Source organism: Gallus gallus, chromosome 3, assembly GCF_016699485.2.
Source record: "Gallus gallus isolate bGalGal1 chromosome 3, bGalGal1.mat.broiler.GRCg7b, whole genome shotgun sequence".
Classification (NCBI taxonomy): domain Eukaryota; kingdom Metazoa; phylum Chordata; class Aves; order Galliformes; family Phasianidae; genus Gallus; species Gallus gallus.
The window spans coordinates 66,788,493-66,814,547 of record NC_052534.1 but is presented as its reverse complement, the minus strand read 5'-3'; the positions used below and the strand labels follow the sequence as shown (position 1 = coordinate 66,814,547).

At 40.2% G+C, this 26,055-nt stretch overlaps 1 protein-coding gene across 6 annotated transcripts in view; it reads right to left on the bottom strand.

Annotated features, from left to right (window-relative positions):
* SESN1 (sestrin 1) overlaps positions 1 to 26,055 on the bottom strand; it is a 73,296-nt gene that overhangs the window by 23,248 nt on the left and 23,993 nt on the right. For 2 of the 6 annotated variants that reach the window (XM_046939623.1, XM_046939624.1), the window contains one exon: positions 2,467 to 2,600. The exons of the other annotated variants lie outside the window; for them this stretch is intronic. The gene's annotated coding sequence lies outside the window, so the exon portion shown is untranslated. The remainder of the gene's footprint in view (positions 1 to 2,466; positions 2,601 to 26,055) is intronic. 6 annotated transcript variants of the gene reach the window in all.

Sequence of the window (26,055 nt, the reverse complement as noted above, 5' to 3'; positions counted from 1 at the left end):
ACCTGGCTAGATTTCAGCTTGAGCTTGTACAAAGTCATTTTTGCTAAGGCAAAGTGTTTGAATGCCTGCAGCCAGCAGGTAGGGTTCAGAGTTTGTCCCACCAAGAACCACAAAGGTAGGTTCAGCTGTGACAAATGAGAGAGTCTCTAAGGCACAGTTTTGGCCAGGACAGTTAACATTAAAGAGCAACAACAATTTGTTAGCAGCCATGCACCCATCTGATTGTCATGCCACGATTTCTGACCAGCAGTGAACTAGCTCTGAGTTGAACTGGTGATGTGACGTGTTTAAAAAATAAAACTATTGTGGGTGACGCTGCTGAATGTTGTTTCCAAGAGGTTGATTCTCTGCTTTGTAAGAACAAATATATAAAGACCCGCATCTCCTGAATTAATACTGCAATATGATCTATATTCTTGCTTTTCTTTCACATGCAAGGGCCATGTTTTCTACAGTAAATTCCTTCTCAGGGCTCCAGGAGCCTACTACAGCGTTATGCAGGCATTTTCTTAATAGCTGCCTTGCATTAATTCTTGAAATACAATCAAGACAGTACTTGGAGGGAATGTTGTATACCAGGGCCACTTGAGACTTCAGGTTGTTTCTGGCAGTACACTGCCCTGGTTCAAGGAAATGGTCTCATATAAGCCAGGAAAATTCATTGTCTGACCACACCTGAGCTGACCTGAACAGGAAAGAAAGATATTCCCTACATTAACTCATATAGCAAATATATTAGGAGTGATGGACTTTGCCCTGTTTCACGTACACCAATTGGACAAAGTCTCCACAGCTGCAAACCTTTCTTAAAAGTAGTTGCTCTGAGAGACAGAGGGAAGAAACAAGCCAGGGGCAAGCTGCTTCCCAAGAAGAGGCTCAATATAAAGTCACTGGATAGAGGCCTTGTGTTTCTGGATGGGGAAGGAGGCACAGCCCAGACAGCCAAGCATACATGATGTAGATCAACAAATTCTGGGAATACAAAAGCCACAGGTAGTAACTCCACTGCGTGCACAACACACCTGGCTCACTGGGTACAGCCTGTCCATCCTGGTATCACATGTACAATAGGTCTGTGTGTGACACATAGAATCATAGAACATCCCAAGTTGGAAGGGACTCATGAGTCCAGCTCCTGGCTTCACACAGAACCACCCAAAGCTTTGTGCAGACCACTGCCCTGGACAGCCTGTTAAAGGGCCTGACCACCCTCTGGTGAAGAAACTTTTCCTAACACCCAATCCGACTCTCCCGTCACAGCTCCACGCTGTTCCCTTGGGTTCTGTCAGTCACCGGAGAGAAGAGATCAGTGCTGCTCCTTTGTGAGGAAGACACAGGCCTGGATGTATGCACACAGCAGTCATTTTACAGAGCCTTGCTAACCAACTACCAGAAGCCACAAGTGACCAAATCCCTTTTTCCCCTGTCTATACAATCCTCCAGGAGGGGAGAGGAAAGCAGAGGCAGAAGGGACAGGAACGTATGTGGGTAATGTCAGTGCTATTTATGGGGTCCTAAGACCAGACCAAGTTTCTGCAAGGGCACTTGCTAGTGAAAAAAACAACACAACTGTCTGCTCTGCCTTATAACAAGACAGACGCTCACATAAAACAAAACATACATTTAGATTTTTGGCTCAACATTCTTGCCTCTGAATTGTTGCTGTATATATCAACAAACGATCCTTTGTTTTAAGAAAGCCTTACTGGCCACAAGTTTCCCAAGAGAGGAACGCTACAATCCTCAAGCACAGACAAGCCTTCCTGGCAATAATCAACCAGCATGTATGGGATAGATGGCAGGAGTCCAGATCTGACTACAGAAGAATCACAAGATTCCTCTCTAAGAGAGGGTGAGTTGAGAAGGCATCTGGGTATAAGAATGACAGAAAGGTGTAGGCTCCAGTCATCCTACAGCCCTGTTATTCCAATGCTCTGCATGCCAGCTTTTTGACATTTATGCAGCTCTTAAAAAAGAACAGCCACAAACAAGTCACTATGCAAAACTTTTAGAAGAAAAGTATGCCAGTAAGGAACAGTGCATGCAAAGGCATTCGAGCCAATCTTCAAGCAATCACCTTCATGCTGTGAGTTACCGACACAATTCTCAGCTAAGAACAGCTGCAGACAAGCCCCAGCACCTAGGGCATGGGCAGGACCACAGCCCATTGAAAAGTCAGGGATATTATCAAGAGCTGCAGGAGAAACAGAAATCTGAAGTTGGCAAGCAAATGCCTCCTGTACTCCTTCACGTTTTGTCAAATAGCACAGTATCACTAGATGTTTATTTGCATTTACTCTTCTATTTTGATCGCCATCAGATTTGCAGAAATACAGCTGCATGCACTTTTCCCATATGTATTATACGAGCCTCTTTTACTAAAAACACAGTTTTCCTCCTCTCCTCACAAAAACATGAGGCTCTGCTATTGCATGACACTACTGTGAACTTGCTGATCACACCAACCTTTACCCTGTGTTGTTGTTCCCAGTTGTCTCATGGGGCAAAGGGAGTGGGCAGCTGCTCAGGGAGTTTGTAGCCAACAGCGTGTTGTGAAAGGATCATGGAGTCAACAAAACAGATCTGAAGATTTAAGTGAGCTGCCAGGAGAAACAGAGCATATTTTCAGTCTGGTAACAACGTCCAATGTTACATGAGTGCATGCATACATTACCCTGGAAAACATTCAGGTTGTGTGGTGGAAAAACACCTCACTCCTGTGGCTTGGTGCTTATCAGGAGCAGTTCACACCAAGCGTAGGAAGCCATCTTAGCTGCCCTTACCCCAGCCTGAACGCTTACTGAACAGTGTTACGGTGGGTGCGGAAAGGCCCAGGAGTGCTTCCAAGGTTTTTGGTTAATTTCTCCGTGACGCTTCTTCTGGGAATTAGCACATCTGTTCTGTGCTTTGAAATTATTTTCCAGCTTTTGCCTTTGCTCAGTATTGCTGAAAAGTGCCTAGTACAGCCAAACATGGAGAACAGGCTGAGAAGAGTACACAATGAAAGACATTTCAGCAAGACTCCGGCTTTGTGACCTATTTTATGCAATCAAAAGTTACACCTGCTTAAATGTATATCAAATGTAGATAATGGAACGCTTTATGTTTAGATGATACTGAACGATGCATGTATCCCTTTATGCGTGTGTACTGGGAGGGCTTGCACAGAGTTCTTCCTTGGTTCAGCAAATGTGGTCACAAAATTCAGAACAGAAAAGACAGTTCATGAAGTAGACACCTAAGAGGGATGAAAACCTCCGGAGAACAGCTGGGCTTTAGGTTCAGATCAGTGCACGCTACCACAATTCAGTCACAAGCTGACTTCCCTCTCAGCTCTCTCCTCCCTACCTCATCACCTCCATTGCTTTCACCTTTCTCTCCACTGCTTCTCTATTGCTGTGTGTACCAGGTGTTACCCGGTAGTGCCACGCTAATAGAGGCTCCCCTCTCTGCAGAGCACAGCTGAGTTCCAGCAAGCATGGTAATGTAAAGCAATGCTCGGTCAATCAAAACCAGGCAATACCAGCAGAAATCAGAATAACATTTTTCTGATGTTTTATGGTTTTCAGTCTCTCTTGCCCTTACTGCCTCCCAAACGAGGACAACTCAGCTCTTTCATGGCACAAGAACGGGAGCTGTACAAGGAGATGAAGTGACATACTAGAGTTTCAATGCCCACGAGCAAAGCATACCCCTAGTACCCCTCTAAACTTCACCTTGCTTTAAGGTATGAGAGGCTGGTATCTGCTGTACCACAAGTTGCTGCTATTGCCGTGAGGTCTCTTGCACTACAAGAGCGGGTTGTTATTTTGTTGGCGTCTCATTATCAGAAGCCCTCAGAAAGTGAGAATGTCTGAGTTGCCCCAGAAAACACAAAGTCTGGCAGAATTTCCCTGGCTTTGAGCATGTTATTATGAATCTGAAACTGGCATGAGGTCACTAAGTGCAGACTGAGTTTCAGCCAGCATCACACCACAACTTCCTTTTGCCTCTGAAGGGTAAGCGTAAAAACTCTCTCTGTGCATTCTGTACATTTCAAAGAAAGGCTGCACTTCTTGTCAGCACCTGGCAGCTGGACCGGCTGGTCAATGAGGGCAAAAGGCAGATTATGAAACTGAAGGATGGGGAAGAGTAACAAAGAGCACCTTGTGCTAAGGAATCCTCAGGAAAAGCATTCCTCTACCTGTCTGACTTAGGGACAGCCCACTCCCTTAGTACAGGGACTGTAAGCACTCACCAGAACAACAGTTGCATGACTTGTCGTGTCCTGTATCAGCAGTTGATGGAAACTAAGCATCTCAGACTGGAAGCAGTTTGGGAGGATGAGGTTTGTTATGTGATTGTCAAACAGAGCAACTTCACTCAAGTTTCAGATAGTGAAAGTTTTAAGGGAGGGGGCAGGGACCTCACAAAAAGCAAGCTGTTATCTGTATGACCAAACTGCAACTCAATCCTTCCCAGTGGCCTGAGAGCTTTGCTATGTAAACTCTGCAGATAGATGCAATTCTTAGAACTGAGCTATCAAGTTTTGTTATGAAGCAGAGCTGCTAGCCAACAGAACAGCACAAATTCAACACGAAAAAAAAATGGCAGCCTATCTATTCCTTGCACTGTGGCTACTGTATTTGTTTTTTTTTTTTCCTCTTTGGACAAACACTCATCCAAGGTTGGAACAATCCCAGCTGATTACATCATGGGTTCACGCACCATTGGCAACACAAAAAAAACCCCAAACAATAAAAAAGCCACAATCTAACACTACAGGCCAATCAATGATAAATGATGTAGCAGTACCTGCTAACACCATTTAACATCAACAGTTAAGTCCCCAGACAAAGACTTAAAGGACTTTTGACAGGCAAGAAGCAGTGAGAAGCTGGCAACACCAAGAGATCTAATGAATACAGCAACATTCATGAGCAATTTGAAAACTGTCTGCTTGGGTATGGCTTAGTTATTAAAAATTGTCCATTTATAAACAGCATTGATGGAATTTAAAAAGCCTTTGTAAGAAGGACTAACAGCCAACCAAAGCCTGCACAGATAAAGACAAAAGAAACGGTGCCCTCAAACTCTGTATGTGCTGTTTAACCTTATCTGTGATTCAGTCTCCTGGCACACTATGGGGATAAAATAGGCTGCCCTATGCATAGCTGCTGAGGTGGGCTCCAAGTTAGGCCTATTTAATGCCTGCGTGGTGCTTTGAGCTATACTGTCCCAGCCCTTTCCCCCTTTAAAGCTACTTACTCAAAAATCATCATTTAGCATTCTCATCAGGAACAGATAGTGAGAAGAGGCATAAATTGCAAGAGTCTGTCCAGGCATGCCACGAAACTCGGTGTTTTCCCTCCTTTATGTAACAGATGATCTTGCTGTTCTCTGCCAGATTTCTATAACTGCACACCCTCAACAGAACTAGTTTAAATATTGACACTGGGGGAGGCAAGTGGGGATTTCTGGGAGGAGGAGCAGTGGGTAAGAGAGGAGAAGCAGGCTTTAATGGTTTTTTTTTTTCCTCTTGTCTCAGAAGTGTCCCGTATCGTTCTGCTTTAGACAAAAGTTGTTACAGCTTTCAATTTCTGCATCGCTACTTAGAATAAGAAGATGGGAACATACAACTAGTTCTTTTCTTTCATTAATCCCTCCACTATTCTTTCTCATCTTTGCTCCAAACTCCAGCCTGTTCTGGTAACTGAAGTTGCCTATTTCTGATGTGCCTTTTGTAAGACAGCCAAAGCTAAGGAGCATTCAAGGTGAGAAGGTACAATACCACCTCTTGTCTTGCTTTCCATAGCCCGTAACACAGCCTAACATTTCATTTGCTTCCTTTGGTCTCATCCAGGGTACAATAAGACCTTTATGAAAGAGCCTTGAAAAAATCTGGGCCACTGATTTGAACACAGACTGTTTAGCCGTGACACAGAGCACCGAGAAGCACTTGCTCAGTAAGTGGGCCCTGCAAGCAGCATCCCATTTCAGGGGAGCGGTGCAAGTCAGCAAAGCCAAGCTTCTGGGACCTGGGGTTATCCCTATGCAGCCCTTCCCTGCACCAATCTGCCTGCCAGAGCTAGTGCAGGTGCACCCAACACAGCACCACAAAACACACTGTAAACATATTCTGATTGCTTATCTGTGATGATTATCATCTGATGCCTTTTTTTTTTTCCAAGGGATCGCACAAATAATTACATAAACATAACCTGAATATTGCTTATGGAAGAATACAGTATTCCACTGGGAAGTGGAGTTGTATTTAAGAAACAAACAAGCTGTGGATATTTGCGAGTACATTGCCTCCATGCAAATCTAGGCGGAAATGAAGAACATCAGTGTACAACAGCCCTAGGGAGATTCAAATGGCTAATCAGCTTACCTACTGCATTTCATAAACCACAGAAAACATTCAGATTCTGATGGAGATGTACTTCCCTAACTTTGATGACCGCAGAGCTAATCTTTTAAATGAAGTTTTACTGTAAGTCAGCACACCCCTGCTTCCACTGGTCTGCTGGAGCGTGAAACTGTTGTGTTAGCAGGAACTTCTCTCACCTCCCATATCTTCATGTAGGTGAGAAAGAAAAAGCTCTTGTCTAGTACTGTTGGGTGCCTCCTTCAACAGATTTCATCACACAACTGTTATCTAGTTACTGTGTACCCTTGGCATTCATGAGTGTTAATCATTGGATTTTACAAGTACAGGTTCATATCCTGCAGAGTAACATTGGTGTGGTCATTCAAAACATGTTTGTGACTATTTGTTTTGCAGCAACATATTCAAAGTCCAGCTCTTAATCTGGAGGACAAATTCAGGCAATCTACCTTAAGGAGATGAAAATAGATGTGGCAAAACCAATCCCTCCATAGAGCTCGTCATTCTTTTTTTAAGAGTTCCTACCGCTGAAAAACGAAGGGTTTACTGACACTTAGTTCTGTTTGGCTGCAGAGTCAGCATAGGTCAGGTAGTCACATCTCTCTACTTCTTAGTGCCTGTACCTGTTTATATGGCAGCAAAAAGAATGGGAATGCCATTCTATAAGGTATATGAAAGGCGATTGAAACCTTAAATGCTGACTTGCATTTGAATGCACTCAGGCAGCTGCCTCATTGAAAATCCTTATGAGTATTAGTCACAGGCCCTCTGCCTCAGCGCACGTAGTTAGAGGGTTGTGAGCTAAAAAAGTGCAGTTTGGCTTTGTCACTGTAACCTCATGATGTTGTTTGGGCTTTTGTGAACAGTCCGATCTTCATGCAGGAGAGCTGCTAATAGCAGGGCACGTACCCATCGCACAGCACAGAAGTGATCTCACCTAGGCAGCTTGAGTAAACACAGCACAGACATAAATATGACAAGCTTCTGACAGTACTTAAGGTTATTCTATGAAGAATATTTACTGCGTTGCCCAGAAACACACAAACAGGGCTTATGGGAGTTCTCTTTCTCTTCTCACCCCACTACAGAATTTTCCATAATCGAAATTTTTGGAAAGAACAAGAATTCTGTCAAAGAAAGGTCTTGCTATTGTGGTAGATTACCATCCCATACTCCGAGGAATAACTTTTCTAAACAGCATTTCCCAAAACAGCAACTTTCCTTTTCAAATACCTGTTCCCATTTGGAAATACTCCGCTGTCAGAGACGAGACCTGCCAGCACTGCAGAGTGCCCAGCTTGAACACATGGACACTGCTGGAACAAAAGACATCCTCTCCACGAATGCTATTTAGAAAGGAACTACTTATAACTCCCTGGACACAAGAGAGAAACTGAATTCAAATTCTGAAACAAAGAAGAATATTCAAACCCTTTAAAAGAAATCATTAGAATCTGTGGACATCTTTTCTTAAACCAGTGGATGTTACTTACATGTTTGCGAAATTAACAGGAAAATTAAATCTTTGCTTATTCACAATGTCTACCAGGGAGTCACTAAAATCAAAGAATGAGTAGATTCAACTCTCCGGTGCTCCCACAGAGAAATGACCAAACCTCCATTTAGCCCAGATTATCTGCATTTAGTCTCCACTATATCATGTATCGCTTCAACAGTGCTTAGAGCAGGGCTCTGCTTCATGTGGAGTGTTACAGTGGTGTTACAGAATGCAAATCTCAAAGGAGTAAATATGAAGACCACTGCCCCAGGGAGACAGCTGATGGGAAAAGGACCTGAGTTGATTCTAGGAAGGATGAAGTGCATTTGTTCCATGGAATGGAGTCCACAGAAAGCCTGTGAAAAATCAGGCTTGTATCAAGCTCAGAAAACGCTGTATGCCATCTCTGAAATGTCCCATTTGTTAGGAACTCAAGAAGTTAGGATTTGGGCTTTAAAAGCTAAAAAGATAGGCTATTCTGTATAGCCTATCTCCCAAAATACAAAATGACATACAGTGTCCAAGAGGTGTGTGAACAGTGACTTGTGGTTACCTTGTCATGATGAAAGGTAATAAAAGGAAATCTCATCTTAATAAAAATAATAACAATAACAATAAACGTTTTTTTTTTTTTTGAAAAAACAGTCTTCTAAATATAAAATAATTGGCAAAAACTTCTTTTAAAAAATCATATCCAAATTCTTCACATTCATAACAAAAGCTCCCAAACCCAAGCATTTTAAGTCTAGGCTAAAGATCTCTAAGAGGGCTATAGAATTAATCGAGCTGCTCCTTTATCGACTTCACAGAACAAAGTGCAAGTTAGTTGTCTAGAAACACCACAGCAGAGGCATGCTTTGCTAAGTGTAATCAAGACTTGAGATCCTACACTGATACTTCACTGTGACAGATTTACAACCAAAAGACTGTGAAAACAGTTGGAAGAATGTGAACTATGGCTCAATATATCTTTGACTGGCAGCATTTCTTAGAAAGCAGAAGCCACCTCTCATGTTCTTATCTCATCCTGATTTATGACGCTTAAAACACATCAGTTCCATCACTGAATATGAAGTTGCTGGTTTGAAAAACATCTGCGACAGGTGGAGAGAAAATAATACCACCTGGGAGTAAATAAGGTTTATCAGGAGAAGGAACGTCTTCCATTAGACCAACTAATGTAGCTGGAAAACCACGGGGGGCAAGCTCTGCTTCAGATCAGGCTTAAAAGCTTATCTGCTTTTCCCAATTGTATGAGCTGATCTAAGAAAAGCCACTACCTCTCCCCACAAATCTGGGCTGCTCTTACCACAGCTACAACACTACTTCTATTTAAATAAAAAAAAAAACCACCAAAACCAGGCTTATAACATTTACTAAAACTTTTAGATGCTTTTTTTTTTCCCCATCAGAACAGCAATTAACTATTTCCTTGAAGGCTGCACGGCTATACACACCAAAGCAGAAGAAATACTATTTTGGAGATAGATGCTCTGGATTAAGTAGGATTCCAGAGAAAAACTTTGTGTCAGCCAAGTGATAAAGAGCTTTAGCCAAAGGCGTTGCTATTTTGGAGGTAACATAGGAAGGTGAGTGGCTGTTTAGTTTCAACATACAGTTATTGAACTCTACCTGGCTTGTCTGATGGGAACACAAGTTGACAGAAGAGTATTATGTATTTGTCAATGATTTAATCTGGGTAGCTAATAAAAGAAGTACATCTGAAAAATTTGTAAAGCACAGTTTGTCAGATACATAAGGAAGAGTCACGGAGGAATTACCAAATTATTACAGCTGTGGCCAAAGGCCAGAGAAGACTTGTAATGGCAGCTCATGGCAGGCCAGCCTCCTCCTCAGCAGGATCCACCACAGCTCTGCCATCCTGCCAGAGGTTTGCCTGATGCACTTGAGGGCCTCCAATGGCAGACGTGCCTGGCCTATTGAAGTAATCAGAGTTTCATTATCCTTATCATTAAGATCTAATTTTTTGCTTGGCACCATGACCTGAATTAATCTGTGAGCACTGGATGACTCTTCAGTGTGATACCAGAAAAAAAAATAGTTGTTTTTCTAAATGCTGAAGAAGTTCACTCAATGCCAGTTCTTTTTCACTGCCACAGCGCATACTGCCAAGACTTCATCACGCCATTACTGACTGACTACAGCACTATTTTCATGCAGATAAAAGTGAAACAAATGCAAGTCTGGAAACAAACAGTATCAAGCATAAAGCATGATGGAACGACACCCGATAGTAGGTGTTTCAACCTAAGCATCATTGCTCTCACTTCTTTTATGGTCACGTGGATTTGCGACCAAGAAGTAGGGGAACAGGGACAAAGAAAAGGGTGATTTCAGATTTCTTAACAGTCTGCAATACAGCTTTCAGAACAGGCAGGGAAGCTATGAGAAAAGGCAGCAGCTGAGCCTTACTGCTCCTCAGAATTAAAATCCCTGGTTAGAGCTAAGCCACATGGTTTGAGGTAAACACCTATGAAAGATTCCAAGATTCTTGGATGTATGAAAGCCAAGGTAGGAATAAAGGGAAAGAGATAAGACAGCCTGCTGAGGGAAGGAAACTGAGGGTGACTCAGCTGGGCTGACACAGTGCTTCTTGTCAATTGAGACAGCCTTTGTTGCCTTAAAAACAGACAACTTGGGCAGTCTGATCCTAAAGAAGAGACACACAGCAAATCCCCAGAGAAGCCATCAGCACTCTTTCCTTCAGTTTGTTTCAGCAAGTGGCTCTGTGGTGTGTTCTGCTTTGCCATTAGGACATCCTCATATGGCCAGCGATCGGTTCAGTTTGTTAGCTGCTGCACCCCTGTCTGTTACCAAAGAACAAATGCAGATCAGCAGAAGTGGAGACATACCAGGGTGTGTGTGCTCACTTACAGGGATATTCCAAAATGCCACGGCAGTCTCAGGAAAGTCAAGGACACAATTCAGCATACACCTCAAACGCTCTTTGCCTGAATACTGTCGCTCAGGGATGCTACTGGTTCCTGACCCTTTATGTAATGACAAAATCAACCTTATAAGAAAAAAAAAGAAAGAAAGAAAGAAAGAATACTCTGTCAGAGAGTTGTGTAACGGAGGTGAGTACCTTTCCTTCCAGCACAGCCATGGACTTATTTATGAACTTCTGCTCTGGAGAGAGGATAGATATACAATGGCAGGGAAAAGAGATGGGGAAAGAACACGTTAAGAAAACTGGAGATCTCCTTAACACAGTGTTACTATCCTTCCTGCTCCTCCCACCATAACAATAACCTGGGACTTCTGCTACCTTTCAAGAAGCCCTTAAATTTAAAGAAAAAAAAAAAAAAAAAAAAAGAGCTTCTGCTGCTGCAGTAATGTGCTGAAGTCCTACCTTCTCTTTTATCTATGAACCAATGCTTTGTTAAACTGGCTGTTTGTTCATCATTATGGCTCAGAATTTCTGTTAATTGCTGAACCACCGTTCGAGGTGACAGTCAGGCACATCAATCTACAAGAAATAACTTCCCATGAAGACAAAGTCTTAGAAAGACGCCTTTTTTCCCCCCTACTTTCAAGCTATTGGTCTCATCAGAGAACAGCGAAAAGAAGACATCATGCTGGAGCAGCTACCACAGTGGGAACCCCATCAATGACTGCAACGTCTGGAAGCTGCTGTAACATAACAACAACAAATGAGTACCTAGGGAAAATGACTGAAATCTGTTGTTTGAAAATGATAATATGAATTAGCATACTAATCCACCACAGAAAAAAGCTTAGATATGTCATCAAGCTCAGTGTGAAATCCCACTGTACAAATACCTGATAAAGATTTGTTACTGTTATTGTCCTCTAAATCTGTTGTTTTTATTTATCAGAGCACTGTATTTAACTGAAAGTAAAAGTTTACCAAGGGCAACTCTTTTTTTTTAGTCAGTTTGTGTCTGAAAGAGTTCTTTTTACTGCTTTAAAATGTAATTTTGTTCAAGTAGCATTATTAGGTAGCCCCTGCATTGCATCTCAGTGATTCCATGTGACATACACTTAGCCCATAAATAAAACTTATTAAAATCGGTTTTAAACTTATACAGCTAGGCTTACCAATTCACCTGGTTCAAAAGTCTAAAGGGCATGGTGCATGTCTGCAGAGAGCAATCTGACATGTACTGTGCCAGCACAACAAGGTGCCTGAACGCAAGCCAGATTCAGCCCTGAAACTGTACAATCACAGCACTGCTGTCACCATTTCAGAGCTAATAAACTGTGTCTCTTAATGTGAGAAACAGGCCTGCACCTCCTGGCAGACACCCAACCATAATGAAGGTCAAGTCACAGCCCAGACCCATACTTGCAATATCACTCTGTTCAGTTCATTAGCAATCATGCAATCTAAAAAACAGTATCTGACTACAAGTAACTCAGCTGGCTTTCACCAATGATTCTCACTCCTGTCCTACCACCACCCAATTCACTCATACAGCCACAGAGCTAAGAGGAGCTACAGGCAGTGAGCATTCATGTAAGTTGCTGTGCTCAGCAGATAACTGCATGGTGAGAGGAGATGAGATTTATTGAGAAAGCATCCCCTTCCTAACCTTAGCTGTATGCAGCCCTTCTAGTTCAACTGCCACCGATTATTTAAAATTCATTTGGTTAAACTGTCACAAAACGTGTGTCTTTTTAAACACTATTTACAAATAGCTTAAACAAGAAAGAGATAAAACGAAATCAATAAGAAGCTTTTATAAGCAAGTGTACATGTATTTACATCGGGACTTAAACTAGCTTATATTTTACCAACGAGTTGGGTATGTACAGAAGACCATTTGCAAAACAGACTCCTACAGAACACACGCTGCCTGTTGTTCATGCGCTGCTGTCAAGTCAGCCTGAGAACAGCTACTGCTGCGGTTTCCTTGCGAAAGCGTAAGCATTTTGTGATCTGATAAGAGACACTGTAGGAGTATATTATAATAAAGGCATAATTCAGTTTCAGATCTTCATTCTAATGAATATGCTACGAAAACAAAAGCTCTGTGTGACATAAGTGCCAGTAACTCAGGGCTTTCAACAAGAAAACTACATGTCTGAAGCTTAAGTGTTTGAACCTGACTCTACCTACCAATACTGCGCGAGCCAAACATTCCAAACCTCGGTCTCTTTCAGCGTCAGACAATAAGGTTATGAAAAGCTTAGCTTCCAAATTAGCAAATTAGTATACACATAATCCAAGTATCTGCATGTTGTTTGATTGTGATCCAGGCTTACTGAGCAGCTCTCTGCAATGGCATCCAAAAAATTCTGCTGATGTCAATTTTTTGTTGAAAGGCGATTTTCATACATTAAGTATAAATGGGAGAGGAGAGGAAAGAAATACAAGAGTCCATCACTCAGTTATTACTCGGGCAGCTGTAAAATTTGCTGAAGGACCACCTCCCTTATTTCTCAGATACAGTAGTACATGCTCTAAAACAAAAAGCACATTACTTGAATTGGAGGAACAGTTCCAGGGGGATAGGTAAGGGATGTACGATGGGGAACTGGCTCTCTCCACTGTGTTTCTTTGGGTACAACAGGAAAGTTCTAACAAATCACAGTGTCAAAACAAAAGCAACTTGCTTGCTGTACAGCTTGTGTAATAACAGCTCGAAGTTATATGGTAAATTTTGGTATATTTTGTAATCAATCGTTGGAAAAATCTGTCTTTGATAAATACTTGTGAAATACAAATACTTTGAAGCACATAATTTTTCAAAATTGGCACAGAGGCATCTGTTATATTATTCCAGAAGAATGTGCTGCATTGCTCAACGAGACTAGCTTTAAAGCAGTGGAGATAGCCTATGTGATGTGTTCTCCTTCCCCCATTTAAAAAGTATGGGAAAGGTAAAAAGTTTCAACTGCTACACTTGGAAATTCAGGTCTTGTCTACCTTAACAGCTAGAGAAATAATACAACCACACTGCAATTTTAAACAAATAAAACTGACTATAAATTACTGTGTACATAACTAAGCTTGGTCTGACTCACCCATTTTGCCACTGTGCTTTAATACTGACAAGGGCCATGCCAATCAGCCTGTTTCCAGGAATACCATCCTTTGGGCACATCTGCCTAATGGTTTGTGAGTAGAATGTCCCTGGTTGAAGGAGCAACCCTACTGACAAGGCCTCCAGACTCCTTGGTTCTCTGGTCCAGTCTCAGGCCACACAACTTGACTGCTAAGAAGTATGACTCATTTGGGTATGCCCAGGTAGAAAATTGCCATAGAGAAGGTAAAAAGGATTTCATTCTGGATAAAAAGGGGATTTAAATGAATGAAGTAGAAGATAATTGCATTTGTAGGACGCACGCTGTTAAGAAAGGGCCTGCAGGTGCACTGTGGTGTCCCCATGAGGGACTGAGCCAGAGCACAGTAACTGCCAAAGCACAGAAAATCTGTGCTTTGAAGATGGGCAACATCCAGGGCATTTTTGTTACTTTAGTCAATAAATGGAAATACGTTACAAAGAATAGAAGCAAAATATACAGCTTAGATTTTCCAGCATAAATTAAATCAATTTCTAGTTTTATTGAGAGTTTTAAGAAACCCTGATACAAGCATTCCTTCATAAAGGAATCTTTTCACTCATTTTGAACAGGAAATTTCTTTTCCTTTTCATCTTAGTAAGGCCCAAACTGTCAAATGGTCTATTAACAGGAATTTCAGCTGTTTTTCACTTCTGAAACAAAGATTCACCTTTTCAAAATATGTCTGCACACACACAAAACCCTAAATCTTCAAAATATCCTAAAATATTACTGTAGGTCATCTAACTGTAGATTACTGAGACTTGACTGAGCAATACACAGCTATTTGGTAACTATAGAGATTACTGCACTGGTTATTTACATTTATAGGTCGAGAAGTCCTTTCTCCATAAAAATAGCTTATATTACAGAAGTTCTTATACTTTATATTTTTATATTTTATATTCAGGTTTTAAACCTGTTGAGCAGACAAACATATTTGTGTTAAATACTAGAATGCACATGTGTGTATACTGCATATATTTTTAAAATAAAAGCACTTTCCTGACAAGGAAATTGGTCTTGAAAACAAAAGCCATCACTGACTTCCTGCTCTTTCATTAGATCCAAATAAGTCAAGGCAAATAAAAGAAAAGTACACATTCCTGCTTCTCCAGGGAAACACCGGTACAAGCCACCTAATATTCAGCTAGAGTTCAGGTATCAAGGCCAAGCTAACCTGTTATTACCCCAATAAGCCTCATTTGGATCTTCTCTCCATACTCCAATTAGAGACATTATTACTGTTTGCTTATCTTCTTTTGGTCTATATTGTTGATGGTAAAAAATAACTTGGATTGTTTGCTACAGCTGCTATTTTGACTAACATACATGATCAGGACCTACCAAGATGTTGCGATGTAGGCAACATAATTTGTATGGCTTTATCATGAAATACATACTTCTATAGCCCCAAAAGGTGATAAAATTCAGAAAGATGCCAAACACTCAGAAGTTCAGCAGGTTCAGTATTTCAGCATCTCTTGTCCTCCTAACCTGGAATTAAAAGCAAAAGCTTTGAAATTTGGCAGTGAGATAATAAGTAGAGCGGAAAATAACAGGGTAACATTACTCATACAAAACCATCTGAATTTCCTTTTTTTAACCAGAGCTCTACATCAACATGAAGTGTCAGACTAGAAAAGGGAAAGTCAGGCTAGAGAGAATTTATGTGACATCTTCTTAAATTGATTGAGCGTCATTAATTACACTTTAAATGCATAGAGAACTGACTGAAGTCAATTGGCTAGTGAAGTCAGCACTGGCCAGTACTGGTTTCAAGAATCTACAGAGGATGGGAGACGGATCAAAAAAACAGAGAAACAAGAAGCAGTGCCTTTACTTAAAGAAGGAAACAAAAAAGGAACCAGCTGAATTTCAATTCCTTAAAAAAAAAACTGAAACAATTCAAAACCGACAAAAATTCTGCAAAGCAGTTTGTAACTGCCTAAAAGATAACACACAGCTGAGTGAAAGCCAAAAATCAGCTTGACATACATTGATCCCCGTTGAGGACAGATCCTCAACGAATCTTTCTCAATTGCCTTCTTCAAGAGGATAGCGGGTCTGAAAACAAGGAAGAGCTAGCACATTAGGATCATGACTTTACAGTAGCTAAGGAAACTTTTTCTTGATGAGGCTACTGTGAAACTGTCTTATGCTGAAAAAAGTCATTAATGGCTCACCACCAATATAGAAAGATGTAGCAAGTGGGATTGCATAGGAAACGCCCCGAAATCTGGTTCTACACAGAATGATTTATGGAATCAAGAGAATGCTTACATGATGTAAGCTCAATATGCTCACAAGGGTTGTGGGAATCTGAGAGGACAAATGAACTTCTAGAGGTTCTTGAAAATTGGAAAATTGTTCTGTATTCATCTAAAAAAAAAAAGGAATAAAAAGGGAATACAATTCTCGTGAAAGAAATATACTACTCTTCAGTAGAAGCTATCTACTTACGAAGACAGGAAGAGGAAATAAGATGCTAGAGACTCTCTGCTTGAAGGGTGAAACATCAAGGATTATGGCATGGTGAGGTCAGCATGAAAAAAAACAAAGCTCCAGATACCATACTGTGATTCATACAGAGTAACTTATCTTCCAAGACAGAGGAAGTGAGCCTCTGTTCTGCTCAGCAGGAATACCCCATCATTTTGGTCAATGTATATCGAAGATGTGAGCTGAATACAGCCCCCTGTACTCTCACCAAGAATAGTCAGAGGCCTAGAAAAGATGAGGAAGAAAGATCAGGAACAGGGAGTAAAGCCAAAACACCACAGACATTTCACCTAAGGAGGAGGAGACAAAGAAGAGAAAGGAGATTCTGTAGTCTTGATGGCTGGTACTCTTAAAGCCATTCAGAGGAACTTCCCAGGCATGGCCTAGATATCGTAACTGGGTCTTCCCTGGGGCATGCTGACATATCTAACAAATCTCTTTGGATCCTTTCCTATCTTCCTTATTCTACGGTTCTATGAAAACAATTTAATATAGCAAGCTATCCCACACATAAGGAAAATATAGCATGTACACGTGGGAAAGTAATTTGGAAATCAGGCTCCCAAAAGAACATTGGGAACTGCCCATTGGACGCCACTGTGCATTTACAGTACAGTTCAGCTGCTCAGAAGGTGAGTTTGTATAAAATAGGAATATCAGGTAGAACAAAAACAACCTGTCCTCCGCACACTACGTTGATAGGATCATTTAAGAGGATGGCAACTTTCCTGGTGTCTCAAATGATCTGGAAATACTGGAGAGATAGTTAAGGCTCCAGTTGGACTTGATAAAGACAAGGAGCACCTTAGTACACAGCTTAAAGCAAAATTATGATAGAGAAGGTTGAAAGAGGGCTTGATTTTTTGAATATGTATTTACACATACTACAGTTTGGTACATACACACACTCCTAGTCTTGTTAAGATTACAGAAAAAGAGAAAAAGATTGAAAAAATGAGATCTTTCAGATTCATAAAATCACAGAAAACAACAGTGAATGGAAACTGATATTACAAATTCTTCTTGAAGAAGTACCATTTCCTAGCAGCAAACACTGCAATCTCTTACTGTGGAAAAAGGACCACTGCTTCAATTTTTTAAAGCAAGAGATCTTTCAGAAAGATAGGCTTACATTCAGCTGCTGGGAGAAAAACAAAACTCCATGACCTACATATACAAGAGATCAAATCAGATTATCACAATTATCTAACCTGGCCTAACAGCCTGAACACCTATTTCCTTCAGCTATTCTACACAATGCTTCCTACTCTCTGCATTTTGCAGCAGAAAAGAGTCAAAAGGACTGAATGCAAAAGTGACCTAATGCAGAAACAGGTAGAAAAAATACTGTTTCAGATCCCCCACAGGCAGTAGCCACAGTTGGACCGCTCCTTAAATTCCACAGAGAAAGAAGGGAGCTTTAATTCTTGGCAAGGTAGAAACTCAAACGGTCACAAGGGGAGGGAAGAAATAAGGAGAAATATGAAGGTAGCTATCCATCAGGGAAGGCAGAAGTGGTGAATTCCCTTCTAAAAAGGCTCTGGGCATGAAATATGTGCAAAGAGAAGTGAAACTCATCTTCCCCCAGGGACACAGAGAATTTAAAAAGATAGTCCTCTGTCTCTCATGGCTTCCTGCCATGTTTTGTGTTAATTGTATCGGAGGCTTCCTAGGAGGCCCTTATAAGCTGTGAGGCCTGACAGAACAGTTCAAAGTCACTTGCTTTTAGGGAAGTCACAAAAAGCAAGGCTGCGTTTTATTGTTACTGTTGCACTGATTAATCCCTGTCTAAAGCTACACTGCACATCACACACTGTCAGTGTTGTGAATGTTTAATTATGGTATTAGCAGTTCCAAAAGAATCTTTCCCTTTTCTATACTAACAACCAGGAGAGAATTTTCCAATAATAGATTATGTTTCCAAGTGTGGTTACTGTCATAAGGACTTAACCTTCAGCCCATCCTAACAACTGCTGCTAGAACAAATTCTTCCCTTGGCCAACAATGCATCCAGTAGTGCTCCAAACACTGTCAAGGACTGCTACTGGATGTTCAGCAGAAAACTTCAGCAATGTAACTAACTCATGGCACCTGTCTGCTAGAGAAAATTTATAACTACTAGTACAGCTGGTTCTTTTCTGTGATGGCAAAATAACACATTTGACAGGCTTATAACTTACAGCTCCCAGGCCTAAGGTCTTAAGATTCTTTGCCACAATGTTCTCAAAAACAAAAAACTAACCAAACAAAACCAACCAATCAACCAAGCCTAGCAATTGTGAAATCTCATGTCAGTGGTTGGAAAACAGAATTTAAACTTTGCTTAAAGATTTATTGTGTTGCAAACACGTACATGACTGCAGAGAAGCCAAGGCAAGATATTTACACATAAAAGAAGGGGAAAATTAGGACTTTGTTGCTGTTTTAGAAAATATTTTGCAGTAGATGAAGTCAAAAGAGATAGAGAATACAGTCAAACTCTGTAGCTTAGAATAAGTGCATTAGTGACATTCAAAGAAATACACAGATTAACCAATACTGGACAGAAACACTTGGAAAGGAGTCCTAAGGGATGGCGCTGTGAGGATTGGAAAGTCCCTGAGCAGCTGAATAGAAGGATGTGACGTTACAGCAGTCTCCAAAAGCTTGAGAACCCTAAGAGACAAAGGGGAATGCACGAGAAACAGGTTCAGTAAGTGAGGTACATGTTAGACAAGAAAACAGCTACAGATAGAAAAAACTTTGTGATCTGGAGCTGTCATGTGCAGGAAAATAAGAGCAGATCTTGAGTTTCTTCACAGTGAAAACATGATTTCATTGTACTAGTTAGAACTACAATTTTCTCACATTAGTCTCAGTAATAAAATAATTAGGATTTGAAATCTTTTGTGTATCTATCATACCATAGCACCAGGAGTGCTGCCTGTCCAGGCTTCCTCAGATCACAGGGTCATATGAAAAGGTGCTCTTTAAAAAGTACAGTTCTACTCAATCTTGAAGTCCAGTTTCTGCCTGAATGAAATTTTGAGCTCATGGGACAGAAAAACAAATCCTGTCTTATACATTGCATGAAAGCTAGTGAAAAAGAATGGTTTAGATATGTGAGGAAACGCATACATCAGTGAAGAAAAAAGGAATAATACAGCATACATTACAGACCTGGATAATGAAGAGAAGGAAAACATCATCAGCGAGACATAGAAGAAGAAAACAAGCTGACTATGTGAAAGCACTGCTGGAGCTAAGCCATCTAACAAACACGGGAAACATTCTGAGAAAAAAGTGCTGCACAAAGCATACTGAGACAATGTTTGGTCAGGAGTCAGGGGTGGTTTTTCACATTAGGTAGCTTCTGCTCCTCTTTCAAATCTTTTGGCTATCTTCGAGTCACTCAGACAATTGGCAGTTCAATTCTATGTTCTTATAAAACTTCTAAGGTTATTTAAACACCTAAAATTGTGATTTTAAATGTTCACAGCATTTGAATTGATCTTTGAATGTCTTAGAAACAGTGCTTGCTACAGAGAAGAACAAAATGGCATAACTAAGGCAGAAGCCTAAGTAGCAGTTCACCCAATCAACGACAGTTAAACAGAACCATCACCTTCCGAAAGCATTTTGGAGAACTGCTTTTTATGTAGATACGTAACACTAGCTAACATTTCCTGAGCCCCGACTTAAAGTTTAAATATCCATTTTTAATGCTGAATGTGAAATTCAAAGCTCCTGCTAGTTTATTATCCAAGGGCTACTTTGGCAGCAATAGCTCTGTACTCTTACAGCACTCTATTCATCAGCTGAACAAAGCAATCAGAAGTCATCTGCTTTGGTCAATACTTACAATTTCAGGTGGAAGCTAAGAGCACACACAACTTACCTAGGAAGAACAACCTTACACTTGGCAGAACAGTCAGGCAATGCGCTCATTTCTTCACCCCAGTATCTGTCCCAGTAGTGCATAGCTCTTTCCTAGTCAAACTACTTTAACCAGCCAATACAAATTTCCTGGGACAGACCAAATATGCAGTTGTGCAGAATCTGGAGCAATTTGTGTTTTCTATTTAGCGTTAAATTAGCATTATGAAGCTGTTGCTCTGAGAAGCAAAGTGAAGAATCCTCTTTTTCCTAATTCTGAAACTGTGGACAAGGAAGTGCCACTCATAGACTTGTATTTTAATTGCTGTTGTGGAATTGTTCACCCCACCACTTATTGTTTCATAGGGCTCAAACAGTCCTAGGAAAAGTTGTAACATTTACATTTATGATTTTCATATGCAAACTGTATATTAAAATAGGGTTTAATTACAACTTAAATTCCCCCTTCTCCTCCCACAATGAGGAGATACAGCACACAGCTCTCACTGCATGATAAAGCTGATGAAAGTGATTAAAATAGAACATGCTGTGAAGCTGCTCAAAACCACACTCGTGCTTTCTGCAGCTTCAGCACTTCCAGAACTCACAGGAAGGCATAAACAGACTATAACAATGCAACAGAGTTCCACCAGAGATCTGAGACAATGTAGGCGAATACAGGAACTTCCCTTTTTCAAATCCAGATATTCCCCGATCCACACAATATCCTACATCAAAAAATTTAGAAGATGTAAGTTGGGCACTAAGAAATGCAGAACTTGCCCTCGACTAAAATCTTAATCTACGTCCCCAGAATTTAATCAGAGAGTGGCTGCGCTGAGGATCACATTCAGCATACAATATATAATGTCATGCCAGCACTTAAGGGGACAGAATTCAGGGTGCATAAACAATTCCAAATACAAACAGCACCCTGCAGAAATTCTCACTAAGCATCAATCCTGGAAGCTTTGTCACCGTGGCACAACGCTGCTGCAGGTACCCTGGAGTGCAGGGATAACTTTACTCATGGGCAGAAGCTTCTTCACTCATCACAAACTCTTAGATTCTAGCAAACAGCAACTCTTATGCCAACTGCCCAACTCTGATGTCCTTCCTCCATTGCAGCTCCAGGGGAAAAGATAATCTATTAGAGTTATGTGACAGCTGGCAGCTTTGAAGGCAGAGCCCACTCTGACCCTCTTGTATTTCCCCCTGTCATACGTGATCTGAAAACTCCCTCCTGCTTCCAGGCAACACCTGGAACGACTGCAAACAGAGGTTTAACTCTGCAAAGGGAATTCCTTCTTTTTAATACTTACATCCTGACAAATCTGAGTGGCAGTCATGGGACTAAGAAAAGGACTCTTCTGTACTTCAGCTGCTTCTGTCAAATATCAAAAGATCTGCAGCAAAAACACATAGTCAAGGCTTTCTCAAAGGAAAGGTCATAACTATCCTTTCCAAAGAAAGATTAGGTCATATCTGTGCAGTTTGGGTTTGGCTTTTTGTTTTTTGTTTTTTTTTTTTTCCCTTTTCATTTTTTTTTTGTTTGTTTTTAACACAATGCCTCAGTAATGCAAAGCAATACAAATTTGGAAAGAAATACACCTGTAAAATCCCCAAATGTAGACACGGTAATGTAAATACAGAAGTACTTCTATTGCTAAATTTATAGCTGTGGGTAAGACAGAGAAGAATATTTCTGAGCAGCACCATTATAAAATGGGGGAGAGGGGGTGAAGAAAAATGCCCTAAAAGGTAAAAAAAACAAACAAACATACACCCCAAACTTACGTTGATGCATAGTGCTTTCTATATTCTATTTAATATTCAGGCCAATCAACCAACGCATTTAACTCAATTATGCACCTCTTCCCCATAAATTAAACTGTACTCAGTATCTTCTCCAGCTTTGATGAAGTGATACAAGTGTTAGATTTGTGACCTGTAACCTATCCTTTTGTTTCAAGTCTTTCTCTACTCTTAAATACATTTACTTTGGGGACTTCTTTCTTCTCTAGCTTTTCAGCAAGGTGAGCTTGCAGTCACCTGCTCTCATAAGTAAAGACAGAAGGGAGGGGTTTTAAGTAGCTTCTCAGTCACTGTAAGATCTCCAAACTGTTTGCATATTTTTGCCTTAGTTTCCCCTTGAAGCAGAATGTTCTAACACAGCCAAATCCCTGTGTGCTGGTGCAATTATTTATCAGCTTCCTTTTGGCAAAGATTTCCTTTACCTCTTATTTTAAGGCACTGAGGGTACCAAGGTGTTTCCTGTTCAGCCATTTATCACAGCAGCTTATGATTTATTTTAACAAGAAACACAAGATAAAAAGGATATCACAGAAAGCATACTGCCGTAGAGTACAGGGAATACAGTTCTAAAAACCACCCTGACAGATTTCCAGCTATGAACACTTTCTCACCAAAGGCAAGCACTGTTATAATATATGTTTAACTACAGCACTGTATGGATTTCAGGAATTACAGCCTCTTCCCCACTCCCCCAGATGGGATTGTTCACAATACCACCACCAAGTCACATCAAACCCTACAGAGATCAGTGACACACAGACGTATACATACATGCACAAATGTATACATCCAACACTCTATACCATGTTACTAAAATTCTGAATTTCCTTTACCAGGACTCACCATCTAACATGTGTGGTACATGCTATTCCAAAAGTTCCTATACAGCTTCCACTTCTAGATTAAGATATCTAATTGCAAGAACCTGATGAAGTTCATACATAGGACCTCTGAAACCTGTACTAAGTTCATGCTAACCTTGAAGTCACTGCAGATTTGTCAAAATCTATTTCTTTATTTAGTTTTTAATTGCTGACAGAACAGCCCATGTTCCTGCTTCCTCCAGGAGACATGTAATTTAATCTCAGAATTCACTAAATGTTTGTGCTCTGCCTATTCCCTGGGCTGCATGACGAAAGATCCTGGCCAAGCATAATCTAAGCTAAACATTTTCCTCATTCAAGGGTAAACTTTTGGCCGATTTTACCTTCTAAAAAAATCCAACCTTATTTAAAAAGACCACCTCACTTTTCCCTTAAAGACTGAACAGGAGATACTTGTACACAAAAGAAATTTTCACTTTTTTCTCTTGAATTTACTTTTATCATTTATAAATGACAGCGTCCTCTCAGCATAAGGAAATAATCAGTTATTTGCACTGTTCAACCAGTCTACTTTCCATTTTCCCAGCCAAACATCTGTAACTGCCCTCCTCCATCTGTTCCTTTCGAAGGAGTTAGTTTACCGTCTTAATTGCCGCAGCTTCCTTTCCAGTTTCACCAGACAATGGATTGGTGCTTTCCTGAATGAGGATGCCTTCCTTCATTTCTATCACTCCATCTTCTCCCCTCTGCTAAATAGATGTGATAAAACGAATCACAACAAGCAGAGGCTTGCCTTTTCTGCTTAAGAAAGAAAAATTGCTTTTGTTTCATTCTGAGTTACCCATCCACATGAGGTATTCCAAGATTAAAATGAAGAGATTCAAGAACATAAGGCAAATGCAAAACCAAGACAAGAGTAAGATAAATAGACATATTTAGACTCCTATCTAAAATACAGGCTCCATTGGGTCTAAAGCAGGCTGGAGAGAAGGCCTGTAAAAGGCTGTTCACAATCCATGTGAACACATTCCTCTAAAATACTGTAACCATTGTTAAACATTTACGCGTTTTTGCCTGTGTTCAGTGTTACTCAACTGGCCATTTTATTTAATATAGTCAGTGTGATGAAACACTACACTACTCAGTGTTCTCAACTTAGTACATACGTTATGCAAATATTGCCCAGGTTGTAAGAAAATCCGTAAATGTGAGAATGTTAAATGAAAATAATAAAACACATCTGTAGAGCAGGAATCTCACAGGCTGAAGAACCAGAAGGTAATACGTAAAATGTACAATCTATTTCTGTAAGTCTCGTGTCTCAGGAACTAACAGATCAGACTGAATAACAGAACTTTCTCCACAGCATACTCAACAGCTCCGAAACCAAACCATGTTATCATTTTATTGATCTAGAGAAAAATGTAACTTTAAGAATGTTCATAGATGACTGCTAAACAAATTAAATATTTCCCCGGGTCCTTGGGTCTAATGGATATACCTAGAAGTCTAAAGTGTACTTCTTGGGTTTTTGTTCGGTTGGTTTTTATTATTTGAATGGTGCGTGTACAAATGGAACTACAAAACTCATATGGAAGGTTATTTTCTGCTTGACCTGACTCAATAAAGTACACTTAAAGCCCATTCACATAGATTTTGTGTGGGATCCTCTTTTGCCATTATCAGCACATCAGTGCCTTACATACAGCTAGCTGTATGTAAAATGTCATTCTGAGTTAAGAATTTAAACAAAGAACATAGACTCGTGCCTCACAATTTTAAATATATTTCCTGGTAGTTCCTCCATAAATACAGGTGTTATTTCCTCATCACTTCTCCCTAAAAAGCAAGGAATCTGAAAGGGATCATTGGAAAGCTTATGAAATCATCACTAATGGTGCAGAGTTGAAAAATGTAGTATGCAATATGGGTGAAGCTACACCAATCAGTACTAATGTAACAAGGCAGGTCGTTTGAAAATCTTGATGTTAAATCTATAGGTTAGGATAATAAGGATAATAGATGCTTATTCAAAAGCAAACTAGCAATTAAAGCATCAACAAGTACAAAATTTACTCATGTTTAAATGGAAAAAAAATATTCAGGGAAAAAAATAAACAAGCTTAGGTTTAAAGAACTTTGTGGAAGTTTTCTTCTCTTGCCTATAATCTCTCTCCTGATCCCTGTTTCTCTCCTCATTCTCCCATGCATCTCTACCTCCTCTTCCTGAAGGCAATAACCCCCACAAGTCAATATTCCTGTATTTAGTGCACATAAAAACTGTGATTATTGATAAAAACGTTCGTTCCTCTTTCACAAATAAGCATTTCGCAACCTTCTGGTTCTGAGTACATCTCATTTGAACCACAACAGAAGCAGTACGTATTTTCCATATTGTTTGCCTCCCTTGGTTAATGAGTCCTAATGTATTCAGTTATGCCAGATACTTATTCAGTTAGAACAGTCACTACAGCTGATCAAGTCTCTCATTCAGTAACAATTTAAAGAAGTGCAGGGTTTTAAGTCAACTTTGTTTAAAAAAAAAATTAAAAAAAAAAATCAACAAAACAAAAAAAATGCAGATTTCAGATCTATTTAAATTTATTTCAATTTAAAAAGAAAATCTATAATTCACTGAAATATGATCAGGAATAGTTACTAGCCATTGCAAAACAAAGAAAAACATGATTGCAATTGCACACAGAACGTTACAGAAGGAACATAAAACAGTTTTAAAAGAATAACTCCTTTCACAACAAGGTTAAGTCAGTACATTATTATGAAGTCTGAAAAACAGTTTCAGCTGTAGTAAAGATGCAAGCAAGCTATTTAAAATCACTTATACCCACCCAGAAAAACATGAACAACAGATCTAGACAACTCACACAGGCCTCACTGTGCTCGGGAGAAAAGCCTGAACTCATTCCACTCATTTAGCTAAGTCTTGCAGCAGTTCCAAAGAGGTTAACTGTTTGCTCAAGCTTATTTGGCTATTGAATGCAAGATAAAAGATCTCTAAATCAAATGTTACAGATTGTACCTTATTTTCAGGAAATAAGCAGATTGCAGAGGTGTGTTCCGACTGGGCCAATCCCAAGGCTGTGACACAGAGCTGTTTCTCCTGGCTCTGTAGCAACTTT